This window comes from Harmonia axyridis, chromosome 5, assembly GCF_914767665.1.
Source record: "Harmonia axyridis chromosome 5, icHarAxyr1.1, whole genome shotgun sequence".
NCBI lineage: Eukaryota > Metazoa > Arthropoda > Insecta > Coleoptera > Coccinellidae > Harmonia > Harmonia axyridis.
In genome coordinates this window covers 32,812,192-32,828,664 of record NC_059505.1, presented here as the reverse complement: position 1 = coordinate 32,828,664, position 16,473 = coordinate 32,812,192, and the positions used below count along the sequence as shown (strand labels likewise).

At 37.6% G+C, this 16,473-nt stretch overlaps 1 protein-coding gene and 1 long non-coding RNA gene across 14 annotated transcripts in view; one reads left to right on the top strand and one right to left on the bottom strand.

Moving 5' to 3' along the window:
* LOC123680809 (disintegrin and metalloproteinase domain-containing protein 11) overlaps nt 1-16,473 on the top strand; it is a 656,359-nt gene that overhangs the window by 206,360 nt on the left and 433,526 nt on the right. The gene's annotated exons all lie outside the window — the stretch shown is intronic.
* LOC123680815 lies at nt 12,344-14,913 on the bottom strand. 2 transcript variants are annotated; one of them, XR_006747571.1, is made up of 4 exons: nt 14,704-14,913; nt 14,468-14,546; nt 13,957-14,372; nt 12,344-12,927 (listed from the first exon to the last, which is right to left on the bottom strand). It is a non-coding gene; the product is annotated as an uncharacterized LOC123680815 (long non-coding RNA). The 2 variants fall into 2 exon arrangements; XR_006747570.1 differs by having other exon boundaries at nt 13,957-14,546.

Genomic DNA, 16,473 nt, shown 5'->3' with positions numbered 1-16,473 from the left:
AATCACTCCTGGACTTACTCAGCCCAAGAAATTCGCGATGATTTCACCTAAATATGCCAGAAAGCTCTTGAAGCTGTCACGAGCCGAGCTTCGGGTGATGGTGGGACTGCTAACGGGCACTATCGGAACAAACATCATTTGTATCGTATGGAAAGATCAGCAGATGAGATTTGCAGGCTCTGTGGATCAGAAACAGAAACAGCTGAACACATGGTATGCAAGTGTCCGGAGCTGGCTGGCCTAAGAACCATTCATATGGGGAAGATGGTCCTAGATACCCAAAAGCTATCAGCCGAGGCCCCTAAGGAGGTTGTCAGTTATATCAACGTCATTGACGACCTCCTTGGGTTTCCATGTTTGAGTAGGTTAGAGAACAAAAGATCTACGTGGTCGCAGTTCCCGGAAGCCTTACCGAGCCACAACGACCCCAGTTCAAATAATAATAATAATAAGTGTTGTACCGCAATAAAGTTTTCGCCTTTCGTCTATCTGTGTTTAACAAATCCCCACGAAAACGCGAAACCCCAAAAAGACATGTACTTGAAAAAATTCATCTATTTTATTTTCTTCCGCTCGAATTTTATATGATTCTGATGACGTGATCTTCGTAAATGAGTCACAGGCCTGGCTAACAGATGGCACTGCCAGTGCCAGATCAATTTTTTTCGTAAGTTCCAAGCTTCAAAAGATGCCTGTCAAAATTAAAGAATATAGAATTAAGGCTGGGTCGAGATATTGAATATTTAGACGATATATTGAATACTGAGACGAGATATCGAATATTGAGACGGCAGGAAGGCACAATTTAATTCGGGAACGGATTATTGAGTTAAACCTTGAGTCTTCGGCTTGAAATTTATAGATTGTGACGAAACGGTAGAACGATCCGGTCGGAGAATGAGCGCCCAAAAAACGGCGTCGCCCTCTCGTGTGAAAACAAACACGACATTTCCGCAATCCGCATACTCCTCGCTGTTTCCGGTTTTTGCGTTTCCATCGCGATAGGTTCCTACACGTCGAGCACACGGAAGGCCGTATGAAAAGAATACCGAAAAAATATTTCCCATGCCGATGATAATGTTCGAAACCCTTTTTGCCCGCTTTTTTCATTTGCTCCTCTCGTCCCCGTTCCCTGGGAGTTGTTGTGCAACGCGGTCTGCTGCATGTTACAGCCTCCCGTCACGATCTTTGCATCGATCATCGGCAGAAGAGGAAAGCGAGAACATGAGCCTTCCAACGGAGGACATCCTGGAGGCAGGTTCAGATGGTGTATTTGTACTTTTTATGCCTACTATTGAAGGTTGTGTTGAATCCCATTAGAACAGAGCTTGTCCTAGTTGGGTGGGTCGTTGTACTGCGTATGTTTTGTTATTGAATCAGCACAACTTGATTGTCAGTATTACTACATTACAAATCTTCAAATCATATCGAAAAATCTGTAGGAATGAGGTTGAGCTCTGTATGTTTAAAGATTTTGATTGGGAACAAATATCCAGTTTTAACTATATTCAATGGAACTATGATGACTATGGTGTAAACTTTTATAAAGTTCTACAAGCATTATCTCGTCAGTGATAAAAGATCCAATTCTTCGATCTTGATGTCGTTGTGCCTGATGCTGAAATCTATAATTTCAATTTTTATAAAACCAATCGACTCCATAAATTTCTGCAACCTAATGGTCTATTAAGCTCTTCATCAGAGCTCTTCTTGCTATAAGATGATCTACACCTCGGCTTTCAGTTCCAGAGGTCTTATGAACCTCGTGTATCTGCAATAGCCACAAGGAGGCTACTTCCTCAATACTAAAAATATCTTGTCCGAAACATATTCTGCGGCAAGTGATAGCGAAGCATTTCGCCAATAGATGATCTCGACTTTCTTGTTCCTCCTCACAGAATCTGCGTTCGTAGTTTTCTGCTAGACCCCTTCTCATGAGATGCTTCCATAGACGACAATGATCTGTAAGGTATCCAGCAAGGAGGTGTAACATATTCTTGCTTCTACTTCTTAGATCTCGCATTGTCAAAGTGCCTAAGAAACTTTTTGGAATGATCCGAACCAGGAAGATTGCACCAGAGTGTATTTATTTCGGTTTTTTCCATCTCCTGAAACTTTCTTGTAGGTACATTTGCTTATACCATCGAAAAGTTCAATTACTTGAGCATCAGCTTTTTGTATTACGCATTTCTAAACTTTTTATTCATTTATTTTGATTTAACATCCTCTACCAATTTGTATGTTGTATCTATGTTCTTCTTGATTTACATTCAAAATTATCAATCAAATGAACTGCAGAGCAAGCTTGAAAATAAAAAATGAGAGAAACATAATTCGGTTCCAAAATTAATTTCTAGCATTTCTATTTGAGTTATGATGTAAATATAATTTAAACCCCGATAATCTAACCAGGAGCTGATGATAGCTTTGTGAGTCAAGTATCTCTTGTTATTTTTCTCCTAATATCTTATATTACCTGGTCACTGAAAAATCTCTTCATGCCATGAAGATCGATACGAATTACTGATCATTCTGATGAGGAACAACACAACTAAGTTGCTTTAGGTCGTGAAAAACAAATAAAAATGATCGAAGTTATAGTTTATAGAGTGGCGTAGTCAACAAGAGTTGCAGGAAAAGTAGAGTTGTTTAAGACTGAGCTGTGGCATTAATTTCAGCTGGAAGAGAACAAAAGATAGAACGTTCAATCTAATTCTTTATAACATCTCTCAAAATGGAACACCGTAATCGATGAGTCAACCAGCCGTTCCAACGCAGCCATAACGGTAAATGCGCCAAGACTTCGTTATCGCCAATTTGAACGTTCATAAGGCTAATGCAGCCCATCACCGCTGCAGCCCCATAATAACCAGAACCTCAAAGCAACTTATTTTAATGTCATGCAAATGTTAGCTTTGTTAGTAATGTGACCAACGGCATTGCTGAGGCCTGCAGCAGATTCTTCTTCATATTTCCGGCCACTACCAGAAAGAGAGCGCTGCAAAATTCGCCCCCACATGATTGCAGACCGAAATTGGCCTCTAGGAATAATTGGGCGCACAATCCTTGCTTTTTCATGCAGCTTGAAATGGCCACTAAATTGGCGCCAACTAGCGACTGGTGAATGCTCTGATAGGTTTATGAATAAAACGCTGTGATCATACGTACAGAATAGAAATTCCACATGGCCACATGTAAAATATCCCATTAGTATCTCATTTTGAGCGTTCCCTTTTTATCATTATAGCGTGAATTCACAAAGTATTGTAATTTTCACGTTAGCATCGGTCTGTGTTGGAATTATGGAACTTTTGTGTGTTTTTGAGCGCTCGTTCTCTGAACCGATCATTTCGTCGCGATTAGGGAATCCAATTCCGCTCCAAAATATCAGTCCCGCAAATCCGCAGGATGAAAATTATCAATCCCGCGGATCCGCAAGACCTAGAATTTTTGAATTTTCAGCGTAGGTTTGGAAATCAAATGCTGCAGTTGAGTTCGTTAATGGGCAAAATCCGACAAGGTGTTTTGTAAATACAGCCCTTGGGGAATTCTATGTTTCTATTAATTCCAAACTGCAGGTTCAATCAAAACTAAAATTTGCTTTCAGATGTAAAATGATAATTCAAAGCCTACCTACTACAAAATTTCATGTTGATTGTGTAATAACTACCCTAAAAAATCCAAAAAGAAATTACCCAATAAAGGGAATTCACAGAGCAGATTCAACTCTTCACTTCTGCCAATAAAAATTTCCAGATCAGGTTCAACTCTTCATTTCTGTCAAGATGAATAGTGTTGCGTGAAACCAACTAGAATTCCATTATAGTTGAACGCTTTTTATTCCTCCTGGATGGAATAGGCTCGAAAAGAAGAAACGAAAATATGAAGGAATGTCTTCTCTCTGGGAACTATGTGATCAGATGCTCACTTTGTTGATTTATCCCAGGTTTATTTTCAGTGTTTCAAGATGGGATTGAGAGAAAAAAAGAGTGGAAGCTGGTTTCAGTTTGCTCGGTTATCTTTCTATTTTATAAATCGCCCGAAGGAGAACATAACTATGTAGGTCTGATCCTGAACACGCTATTTCGTGTTATTCTTATCGATGAAATTGGTTTTGCGATAGTTTCAAGAGAAAACAATACGTTAAAAAAAAACATGTTCTTGTTTGTGCTCGATTTTGTATTTTCAGTTTCGTATGGGATTGATGATGTTTTCTTCTGAAATGCGATTTGATGTTCTATCGAAATCTCAAAACACAACAACTCACCTTGATAATTTTCGAATTATAGGAATTATGTGATTGTTAACAGAACATTGAAAAATAAATAATGAATATTTCGATCGTTTTGAGATTTTGCGCGTATGTATTCAATAAGTATTCCAAGCTCTGTGAAAAATGGATACTGTATAGCGTAACCAGAACTATAGAAAAATCAAGCAGAATGTCGTAAAAATGAGGTAATTTTGAGCGTTAATTCGTTCATGCGCCAATTAAACCCTTGGAGACCATATAAAACTATTATAGGGTATTTCTCTCCCACGCTGAGGCTATAGTGTGTATCCTAGATAAAAGGTTTTTCTAAATTACCTGAGAATATTGCTAGCTATTTCAATTGACAAAAATCGAAACTTCTACACCGGCTATTGTAACGGGTGTTTTTTTTCGAGCTATATAACTTTAAGTTGGCATGACTGTTCAAGATGGCGACCGATTCAACACCTGTTGAGTGATTTATTCTCAGTTTGGTTTGGCAATTCATCGTGAATAGACTCACGCCTGAACAACGCTTGCAAATAGTGCAATTTTATTTCGAAAATAATGGTTCTGTACGGAATACGTATCGCGCACTACGTCCATTAGCGATGAAGCGCACTTCTGGTTGAATGGCTACGTCAACAAACAAAACTGCCGCATTTGGAGTGAAGCTAATCCTCAAGTGTATGTCGAAACACCGTTACATCCAGAAAAACTGACTGTTTGGTGCGCTTTATGGGCTGGTGGAATCATTGGTCCGTACTTCTTCAAAAACGATGATGGCCAGAACATAACAGTCAATGGTGATCGGTATAGAGCCATGATTTTTCATTCTGAATTGAACAACCATGATGTCCAGGAGCTGTGGTTTCAACAAGACGGCGCAACATGTTACACAGTTCGTGCCACAATCGATTTATTGAAAGACACGTTTGGTGACCGCCTAATGACACGTTTGGTGACCGCCTAATTTCACGTTTTGGACCTGTGAATTGGCCTCGAAGATCTTGTGATTTAACACCGCTAGACTACTTTCTGTGGGGCTATTGTTTTATTGCAATTTAAAGTTCTATAGCTCTAAAAAAACACCCTTAACAAGAAGATAGTCAGCGATATTTTTTTGACCGCGCTGATGGAGATACTATAGATCTGCAAGAGCTGAGAGGATGGGACTCAAGTTAGGTTGCCAAAGGATATCTAGAAAAAAATCTTACGAAAAAATTGTGAATGCGCAGAAAATCCAGATAGAAGAAGTTTCGATAAGAAATTTTCCTAAGACTAGTGTGTTGAAACAAGATCAATCATCAGATAATTTGAAGAATCACGTGGAGAGTTCCAGCTTGGAAGTCACGGATGGTGAGTGAATTACAAAGGTATGAATGGACAATAGATTGAAATTCTTGGTAATAATAAAAAATAATCCGCATTTATACGTTGTAAACTATAGTATTATGAATTGGTAACGAATTGATCATTAGAAACTGAAGAATTTTTTCGTTCTCTTCAATATTATGTTCCTCATATTTATGAATGAAGTAGAAACATAATAATAAATGATACGATAAAATCATTATACCTTGCATTCTGCTGAAATGAACAAGTTCACAAGTCACAAACTTGAATTTCATTCAGTCTAAAAAGAGTTATTGAGTTCGTCTTGGAACCAATGTAAATATTTAGCCATTTCTTCCTATCCTTCCATAATTGAATATACACGACGAATACAAATCTCCTCATCTTCTCGAATATTTCACTCCAGGACCTGGTGGCCGGATTCTTTCTCAGATAACGAGCTTCGGAAGAGAAACCCTACAATACCCCCATTATGAGTGAGAGACAGAGAGGAGGGAATAAGGTAGCACTTAGATGATAATGAGAACCAAACCAGGGCTCATCATTCCATCCTGTTAGGAACAATAACCGAAAATGACATCCGTACACAAGTTTACAATAGAAGCGACCTCTGCCTCCTCGACGTTTTCGATTTTGGGAACACTGCGTTCCATTATGGTGAAATCCTTGCTGGAACCAATAATGGAAGGGAGGTTTCAACACTTCAGATCCCGATCCGACAACAATGGACGGAATTTACACATCTACAAGCATAAAACGAATAAGAGTTGGATAATGGTCTCTGAAATGAGAAATGAGAGTTACTGTTGCAGATCACGAATGGAAAGTTATGATGCATAATTGCAGTTTACGAGTGGAATGAGAAAATTTGATGATCATATAAATCCGGTTGACGAATCTTGACCATCTAGCTTCAAGGGGTAGATTCTTGTTATCCACAGAAGAACTAACAAGAACGCTTGGTAATTTGATAGCCTTATAAACTTATTATTTGAATTACTAAATATACTAAATTACTTAATATAGTGACTTGTTTTTTGTCTGCTAATTATTATGAACCAAGGAAAGGAGGACGTTATTAAGAAAATTCAACTCAACCCTATATGAATGTGTACTTCTACAGCTGAATATTCAATCCTATCTATTCCTATATTAAAAGTAACTACCTTAACTCTACCAATTTCTACCTATCTGACTATACTAACGCTATCTTAATCTCATACATCTACTTTTACAACTCTTTACTTCATAAAACAATAATTATGCTTCATTTAAACACAGTAAGTACATATCTGCTGTCGGTTCTTGACAATATTCTCCAACATTTCTTGAGGTTGTTTGAAAAAATTATGGAATAATAAATGTTTGTTGAAAAATAAAGGAAATAAAGATTTATATCTCGTTTGATTTTACCTTGAAATCATGGAGAAAAGATAAGCAAATCCAAATGTAACTGACGATCCTTTTTTTGACTACATATCGAAATGGAAAAAAAAATATGTGCAGAACGTAATTTAAAACTAATTCAAAATATTTGAAAGGATATTCATATATTTTCTACCTATCAAAATTCTCAAAAATATAATCTGGATCAGATCGATTTCCAATTTCCTTATGGTGTTCTCGAGAGTGATAATTCACTACAAAAATTTTAATTTTTACATTGCAAAGTAATCTTAATATATCCTTTATTTGAATATAATACTTCAAAACTTATTTTTCCCTAGCATTGTCGTTTTCATCTAACTTTTCGACTAACTTTATCTTGATCTTGTCATGTCGACTACTACTGGAAATGGTATTTAAGTTGGTGAAATTTGTCTCTAGTGGTAGTACATGAGACAAAACAGAACGTAACATTAAAATGCATCTCACTCTAGTAGGTCTGCATCGTCGGTTTCACTAAATTGTCGCACCAAATCATATTCAATATTTTTTGCAATAAAAAAATTTGCCTTTTTAATTCGAGTGTTGTGGTAACGTAACTCACAAATTCTACTAGACAAAAATCACTCGTCATACTTAGAGGCTCTTTATTTTGTCAGGACTAATTTTTTTCGTCTTGTTAGGTTACAAAATTCTAATTGCAGTGATTCAATTCAACAAAAAAAACTTTCGTCTAATTATAAGTGAGAATTATTTCAACGAAGTGAAAATTAATAGAAATACTCAACGTTAACGTTGGTTTCCTTGCAGTAAGGAACAACTTCAACAAAACTGCTGGAGTGAATTCGTCTGTACTCCACCCTGAATGGACGAAAACATTTTAATATTCAGATGGAAACTTCCACATTCCACGAAACACAAATAAACGGCAATAAGGACTCATTTCCCAAATTGACAGTCTGCTGCATGAAAGGACTAAACGTTCTATCGCCAAACCACGAAAATCCCAAATAAACACCTGATTTATTCATAATACAGCCTCTCTACTGCGGTATCTCTATTCATACTGCGTTTCAATCTCCATTCTCATGAATTTTGGAACCGACAGAGGTCTCTGTGCTGTTTCGCAGAACTGCGACAAGTTACAACAATAACCCTAATCAAAGCCAACTCGATCCGTACTACTTTCTCCTGGAGCGACATCTGTTTTCCGCTAGGGAATCCTTCGGCAGAGAAAGATATAAATCAGCTCTTATTTGATTATTTGGAAGTTCTTGAACTCATTCATCTTCTGTGCCGAATATAGCTCTGTTTGTATTCTCCAGAGCATCTGGGGGCAGGTGATGTAAATTCGGATCCTTATCTATAGCACTTTTGCATTTTACCGGCTTTGTCTCTTCGGATGCTTGAGAATGTTTTCTAGATTCGATCTTCCAGGGTGTGATTGGGCGTATCGGTTCCAAGATGTGCCAATGAATTGTGGAGATGTATTGTGGAAATGTATTATATATATTTCCAAACGTTCAGTTTGAAAATAGCTTTTTCATGTTGGAAATATATATTTTTTTATTTTAGCAATCAAGAGTTTTTTTTGCATTCAGCAAAAGGTATTAGCTAATTCAATCAACTGAATTGTTCAGGTTAATATTTGTAGATTGCAAAGTGAATATACGGATACTGCGCTAGTTGAAAGTTGCAAGTATTGAAACAATTTCATTTTTCTTCTCTTCTTCAAAAACTTCCGAGAAGATTTAAGACGGGTTTCCTTGCAACGTGACCTTATAGTCACGCGGAATTTATCGCCAGCAAAGTGAATTTAAAAGAGGTCAAGCTATTGGTTTACGGGAATCGAGATTGTCATTTCGAGAAATCGCTAACCGTTCGAACAGAAATCCAACTACTGTTATGAGATGTTGTTAAGCGTGGTTTGATAATGCCCAATATCTAAGAAGAGTAGGCAGTGGACGTCGAAGGGGCATAAATGAAGTTCTTGATCGACATCTAAGACCTATGGCCATTAGAGATCGATTTTCGCCAACTCAATCTTTGGCTGATGAGTGGTTAGGACAACAAGGCCATCCTGTAACTGTCCGAATGGTTTACAGTCAGATGAGGTCTTTTGGACTGCAGTATTATCGACCCCATCTTGTGTTACCTCTGACGGTTGAGCATCGCACGCAACTATTACAGTCTTGCAGAGAACGTCAATATTGGAATGTGAAATGGCATCAGGTCGTCTTTTCTGATGAATTTCGATTCTCCTTGGGTGCACATAGTGGCCGGAGAAGGGTTAGACGACGTCGGGGATAAAGACGTGAACCTCAATTTGATGTTGAGCATTATGTACACCGGACAGTAGACGTTATGGTATGGGTTGCTATTGCACAAGCAAGTAGGTCACCTTTAGTCTTTATGTGAGGTAACATGACAGCGCTGCGTGACCTACAAAAATAGTGGTGCCATAAGTTCTCCCTTAACTTAAATGGCTCAAGAATCCTATATTTCAGCAAGATAATGCCCGACCTCATGTTGCCAGAGTTAGTTTGAACTTTTTCTAAACCACCCATGTGATTCTTTTGCAATGGCCGCCCAGATCTTCCGATCCTCCGCCCAGAAAGCATGTTTGGGATATCATGGGTGGAAGACTTGGAAATTCACCTCAGCCCCTACGGACTTTGGCGGCTCTGAGACATGAACGGAAAAAACAAAATCTTTGGTGATATCGAAAGATCCCATTAGGTTTAAGTTGGTGGTGGACGATAAGATCATAGAGCAGGTAATGAACATCAAGTACCTAGGTGTAGAAATAACGAGCGATGGAAATAACTATAAAGAAGTCAGGCAAAAGGTTATGAAGGGAGCACGCATATCTGGATATCTGAGAGACGTAACATGGAAAAATAAATACCTTAGGACAGAGAGTTAAGTTAAGATCTATAAAAAGATGGTAAGGCCCGTATCGACTTACGCTGCGGAGATACGAGCTGACACGAGTAGGACTGACTATACAACTATTACGTACGGCCAAAATGAGCACACTGAGGAATATAGTTGAGAAAACCAGAACAGATCGCAGAAGGAACTCGGCGATAAGGGAAGAATGTGGAGTGGTGGACATCGGGAAATTCGTCAGGAAGAGACGCAGAGAATGAAATGATCATATTGGTAGAGCGGGCTATGAAAGACTAATAAAGATAGCACTGGAAGGAGAGACATAGGAAGACCGAGAAAAAGGTTGCTGGAGAGCTGGGTATCCACCTCGGTAGAGACACCGTGAAGAAGAACAGGTTACGACCTAAATAAAAGAGGAAGAAGAAGAAGAAGAAGAGAAGACATGAAGTACAGGTAGCTTGGAATAGCATCCCTCAAGAAGAAATAGACCATCTTATTGCATCAATGCCTAGACGTGTTGGGGAGTGTATAGACAATTGCAATGAACAAACACTTTATTAACAAATTTATCAAAAAATTTCCGAATTTTCCGAATTTGAATCATTTACTTCTTGATATGTTTTATTGAAAAACAAAATTAAATTTAAACAGATCCTTCCGGATGTTCCAGTTTCTCTGTTAGTCAGTTTATAATTTCAGAACTTGCAGTTTTTGTTAGCCGTGCCTCTATGACTTCCTGCTACAATTTCACCTACAACGATCTTGAATTTAATCTAACAATAGGATAGGCGGGTATCGCGTATATTCAGACACTAGAAAGTACGAGTTAATCGTCAAGTGCATTCTCCAACTTGCCGTAATCCGATAAAAGACGCCCGTTTCCGCCCACGGCGCCATTTCAGTGGCAGTCATCAGAAAATTTACCGGGGGTACAAGTTATAAGTTTGTTCCTAGTTTGCTAGATGTTGGGGGAACGGCCCTGGCAACTCTTCCCGCTTGCCTCACGACCTGGATTTGTTTCGCGAATGTTATTTCTGGAATTAAGCCGAAACACCTGCGAATGACACCGCCGGTGGAGGAGCGGACGAATCGATACGATCTGGCCTGCCTCTGCCACCCCCGCGAGCTTACCGACGGGACAGACACAAGTGAATAATCGGGGAAGAGTTTGTTCGGTTCCGGTATTGCCGCGTCCGTATATATTACATACTTTTTGGCGTCCGTGATGATATATTGAAGCTTTGACGGTTGAGTGGCTGTGATAAGGTGATTTTAGTTATTGGAATAGATATATAGATAGATTATTGATTGAATCGGGGTCGTTGCGGCGTGGTCAGCCTTCCGGGAACTGTGACTACATGGATCTTCTGTTCTTAACCCTACACATCAATAGTAACCCAAGCAGGCCGTCGATAATGTTAACAAAACCGACAACATTTTTCGTACCCTTGGCTGTTGACTCGTATATATACAGAACTGAGTTTTCTAGATATATATTCAGTCCCACACAAAATAAAAATGCAAATTTGTATCACACACCTGAGCTGGGCTTGGGTTGTGTAACGTGATCGAAATCTCTTCTAGTTAAATATAGAGAGATAATTAATCCATTAAGACTGGGTTCAATCTGTGTTTGATTCGGGGTGCTAATAGTATATTCTGAAACAAGTTACAGAATGGGATTCTATTCCAACATGAATTCGAAATTCGAAAACAAGCGACAAAGAAGTAAAGTTTCTTGAAATATTGTCGAAATACAATGAGAAATTCAGATTTCACATCCTAGTGACTTTTGTATTGTATATTGGCAATTGGTGTGACTGTTACATTATATTCGTGAATTATGTCTGACGAAATCGATTCAACACCACCAGAATTAAGAGAAATTGAGAATAATATTGCAAATCATTTTATTATAACCAAATTGAAATATTGAATATTTCCCTCCTGTCGAAAATTCTATGTATATGGAGAACAATTATCGAAAATTACAGCGATAATTGCATTGTAGAAAGCGAAAGTGCACTGCGATAATTGTTCTGTTCATAGATGCATAATTTCCATGCAACTTACACAGTTCGAATCTATGGCAATTCCGTTCTAAATCAGTTTGACAAGTAATGTAACAGTTTATTCGGGAAATATTCCCCCGAATTACACTCGTGCATCAAAATAACCGGATAATTTCGCATTGCAGCGTGTTTTCTTTGAAAAACTGCATTCGGTCATTTTCATTTTTGGAGAAAGAGCCCGACACCGAAGGTGGAGGGCTCATGAACTCATGCAATTTTTATGACAACACGCTGTCATGCAAAATTATCGGTTATTTTGATGCACTTGTGCAATTACTTACGATAATTGACGTTTGTTGAAATTTTCTAGGATCGGAAGTCAGTGTAGATAACCACTTCTTCTTCTTATATTAATGATGTAATGATGTTCTTATATTAATGATGTAACCAGACCTTCCAGTGGTAGTTGTTTGGATCATATCTTTCTTGGTCGTCGTGATCCCACTGGAGATAAAAATAGTGCATTCATTCTTCGTTCAGATATTACCGATCACTGTGCGATATTATTGTGCCTAGATATTGAAAAAATCCAAGGAGAAAAAGCTCAAAAATATAAAAGTTATGTTGATTATGGCAGATTGAAAGAGGATCTTGGAAGAATAAATTGGGATAAAATGATTGAAAATAAAGATGTAAACTCTTTTGCAGAAGCTTTTATTGATTCATTAACTTATTATACAGAAAAAAATACAACAAGCATTAAATTTTCATGTAAAAAATTAGTTAAGAAGGACTGGATTACACCAGGTCTTTTGAAGGCAATAAATGAAAAAAATAGATTATATAAGAAAACCATCAAAGACCCACTTAATGGGAGGTTGAAGATTCAATATTCAAGGTATCGAAATGTTTTACAGAAATTGATAAAAACCGCAAAAAAAGATTATATGAATAGCTTCGTAACAGAGAACACTTCAAAGGCGAGATCTCTATGGTTATATGTAGATGATCTCTGCGGAAAAACTAGGCCTGCAACAGAAATAATTTCGGTTAAAGCTTCTGATGGACAAGTACTAACATCAAAGGAAAAAATGGTGGAGGAATTCGGAACATATTTCAGTGAAATAGGAAAAAGACTAGCGGAAAACATAGATGAAGTTCTAGAAAGAGAAGAAGGAGAACGTTATTGTGATAACACACTTTTTCTGTTTCCAACTTCTAAAGATGAAGTGAGAGAAATGATAAGAGAATTAAAAAATGGTGGATCACCGGGAAATGACGGTATTAGAACTGAACTCATAAAAAATATCCAAGATGAAATAGTAGAACCTATGGTGTTGCTTTCAAATCTATGTTTTGAGACGGCTGAATTTCCGAACATTTTCAAGGTGGGTGTGATCAAGCCATTGTTCAAGTCGGGAGATAAAACCATTATATCAAATTACAGACCAATCTGTTTAACATCTAATTTGTCTAAAATATTGGAAAAATTATTGAAAGTGCGTATTGTTAATTTTTTGGAGAAGAATAGAATTTTGTCTGATAATCAATACGGTTTCAGGAAAGGCAAATCTACACAGGATGCTATAAAAAAAGTAGTAGAGAAAATTTACCAATGGTTGGATGGAAACAAGATGGGTCTGTGCGTGTTTGTCGACCTCGCAAAGGCCTTCGACACCATATCGCACAAAAAACTATTACGAAAACTCTATCTCAATGGCTTTCGGGGTAAGGCACATAAATTAATGAAGAGCTATTTGTCAAACAGAACCCAATTTGTGAAGATAGGTCAACATTCGATTGAAGGGAAAACTTTTGAATATGGAGTACCACAGGGGACAGTGTTGGGACCAATTTTGTTCATTATTTATATGAACAGTCTATTACTAATGAAAAGGAAAGGAGAGATTATCAGTTTCGCAGATGACACTGTCATAATGTACGAAAATAGTACTTGGAAAGGACTGAAACAAGTAGCAGAAGGAGATCTTTCAATTATAAAGCAATGGTTCAGAGAGAATAAATTAACGGTAAATTTGCAGAAAACAAAATACTTACCATTTGCTGCTTACCAATCAGGACTTCCACATATGGGCAATTTAGAAGTTGACAATGAAACATCAATTCCCGAAGCTGAAAACATAAAATATCTAGGAGTTACAATTGATCGACATCTAAAATGGAGTAAACATATTGATATCTTGGTGATCAAATTAAGATGTTTACTTACCAAGTTTAGATATCTGAAAAAGTATTTGGATACAAAGAGCTTAATGATGATATACTCAGCTTTATGTCAGTCCCAAATAGGATATGGGATAATAGGTTGGGGCGGAGCATATACTTGTCATGTAAGGAGGGTGGAGGTGGTCCAGAAATGGTTGCTTCGAATCATCTACGGAAAGCCTCTTCTATATCCATCAGACGAATTGTTTGCTGTTTCCAGGGTCATGAATCCTCACCAATTATTTGTTCTGCAGATTTTAATTGGCATAAGTGAACAAAAAATTCAACTCCAACTAACTGAGTGTGAATATGAAACACGAAACAAAACAAATCAATACCTCACCCCAAGAGCAGAAAAACGAATAGGCCAGAGATGCTTTGCCTACCTAGCCCCAAGAATATATGCCGCTGTTCCAAAGGACCTGAAAAATATCGGAGAACTTATTAAAAGGAGAAAAAAATTAAAAAATTGGGTAATTGATAAGGGTTAAAAATATTTCAATTCGATAATAAATCCCCAATAATTCACAACATATTCAATGATTTTTACTGAAGAAGATAAAAGGATAACTTACTTACCGAAGGCAACCTTCCTCCATGTAAATATATTGACGTGACATGCAGTAAGGAATGAACTTGTGTTAGTGATATATTGTATGTGAGAAAAGATTTGCACTCATCAGTGATCAGTACTGTGGATGATGTACTCTTAAGTTTTTGTTGATTTTTTCATCTTTTAGTTCAAATATGTTATTAGAAATTGATTTTGATTTGTGGAATTATTTGAATACCGGCTACTGTATTATATTTTGTTTATTTAGAAGTCACGTACAGGCTCACGCCTCTGTGATTATATGTTTATACCCTGTAGCTTACAGAATAAACCATATTATTATTATTATTATTATTATTATTATTATTATTTACTAAACGAAAAACATAACTAAAAACGGTGCTTTAATGAGTTCATTACAGCATTGTTTTAGTACTGTAATGAACTCATTACGATACTGAAATAGAGAAATTTTATTTCGTTTGTTGGATTCGTCCAAGAAATTACTAGGTATAAGCCAATCAAAAACTTTCTCAGGAATCAACATTATCCATGTGGTGTTCAAATGATTACTTCAAATCCAGATATATTCCCAGGTCCTCAACCACCTTCACTTTCTGTTGAATCAAACCATACAGAAATGGAGAGGTGCTCACGATATTAATATTTTCAGGGAATGCAATGTATTAACACTTTTCAACAGTAGTACAGGAAAACCTCTCAAACCACACTGTACACGTGATAATCGATCAGACACTCCTCAAATATCCCAATTCTCATCATCGAACTGATTTCATCCAATCATAAAACGACTAACCTTCACCCTGCCGCTATCAGGTTTTGAAACAGCCTCGCAGCATCCAGATACATCGGATCTAATCCCGCGAGAATCCATATTTGCGGAAACTTAATCGCGCTCATCTGCTGAGCTCGCTTCTGCCTCTCTCTTTCCCGAATCCTCGACACTTCAGAGCGTCGTCCCTCTTACAAATCCAACAGACTGTCAGATTTGCAATACATTTGCATTGACGCCGCGAGCGGGGAATGTGCAGGAAGTCTGCAATAACGGAAGCTGAGGGCCGCCGAATAAATTTGCCTGAGATTATTTACAACTGTTTCTGTGGTGTTTGCGAGTCCATTGGGAGCTCGCGAAATTGAAAGGTCGTTGAAAACTGCCATAATTAACTCTTCAGCAACTTGATTTTTACAATTGATATTCATATATGCATAAAACCAATTAATTCCAAACATTTTAGGATTAATTTAGTAGACCAGAAAATCATCCAGTCCGAAGGGAGTTTTCTCCAGTAGTAAGCATTATTTTTGCATGCTGTCAGGAAACTTGTTGTATAGATTGGGCAAGGTATGATTTGGCTCTGCATGCACACAGAATGCTGAAGTTTGCTTTGTCACGAGCATTGTAGGAACAACGAGTTGGTGAAGAATTTGTTCTTGTGCTCATGAAACTATTTATTACATGTAAAATAAAGAGGGAAATCCTTGCAAGAATTCTCCTTTATAACTTTCTGTGGAATGTAGCCCCATCAGACCTGTTCTCGTCAGTGGTCGTCTACAGCTCGCCCTCAAGTTTCAGAGTTCTCATGAACTCCAGTATCTATAGGATGGCTTCAAGGAAGTTACTTCCACAATTCTCTTGTCTTTAAAATTTTTTGAATTGTGTAGCGATGGCAAGGCACTTCGTCATCAGGTACCTAATTCGCAGTTTCTTTCTATTCCCCACAGAATCTGCATTCGTCGTTTTGTGCTGCATTCATTCTCATGAGGTTCTTCCTGAG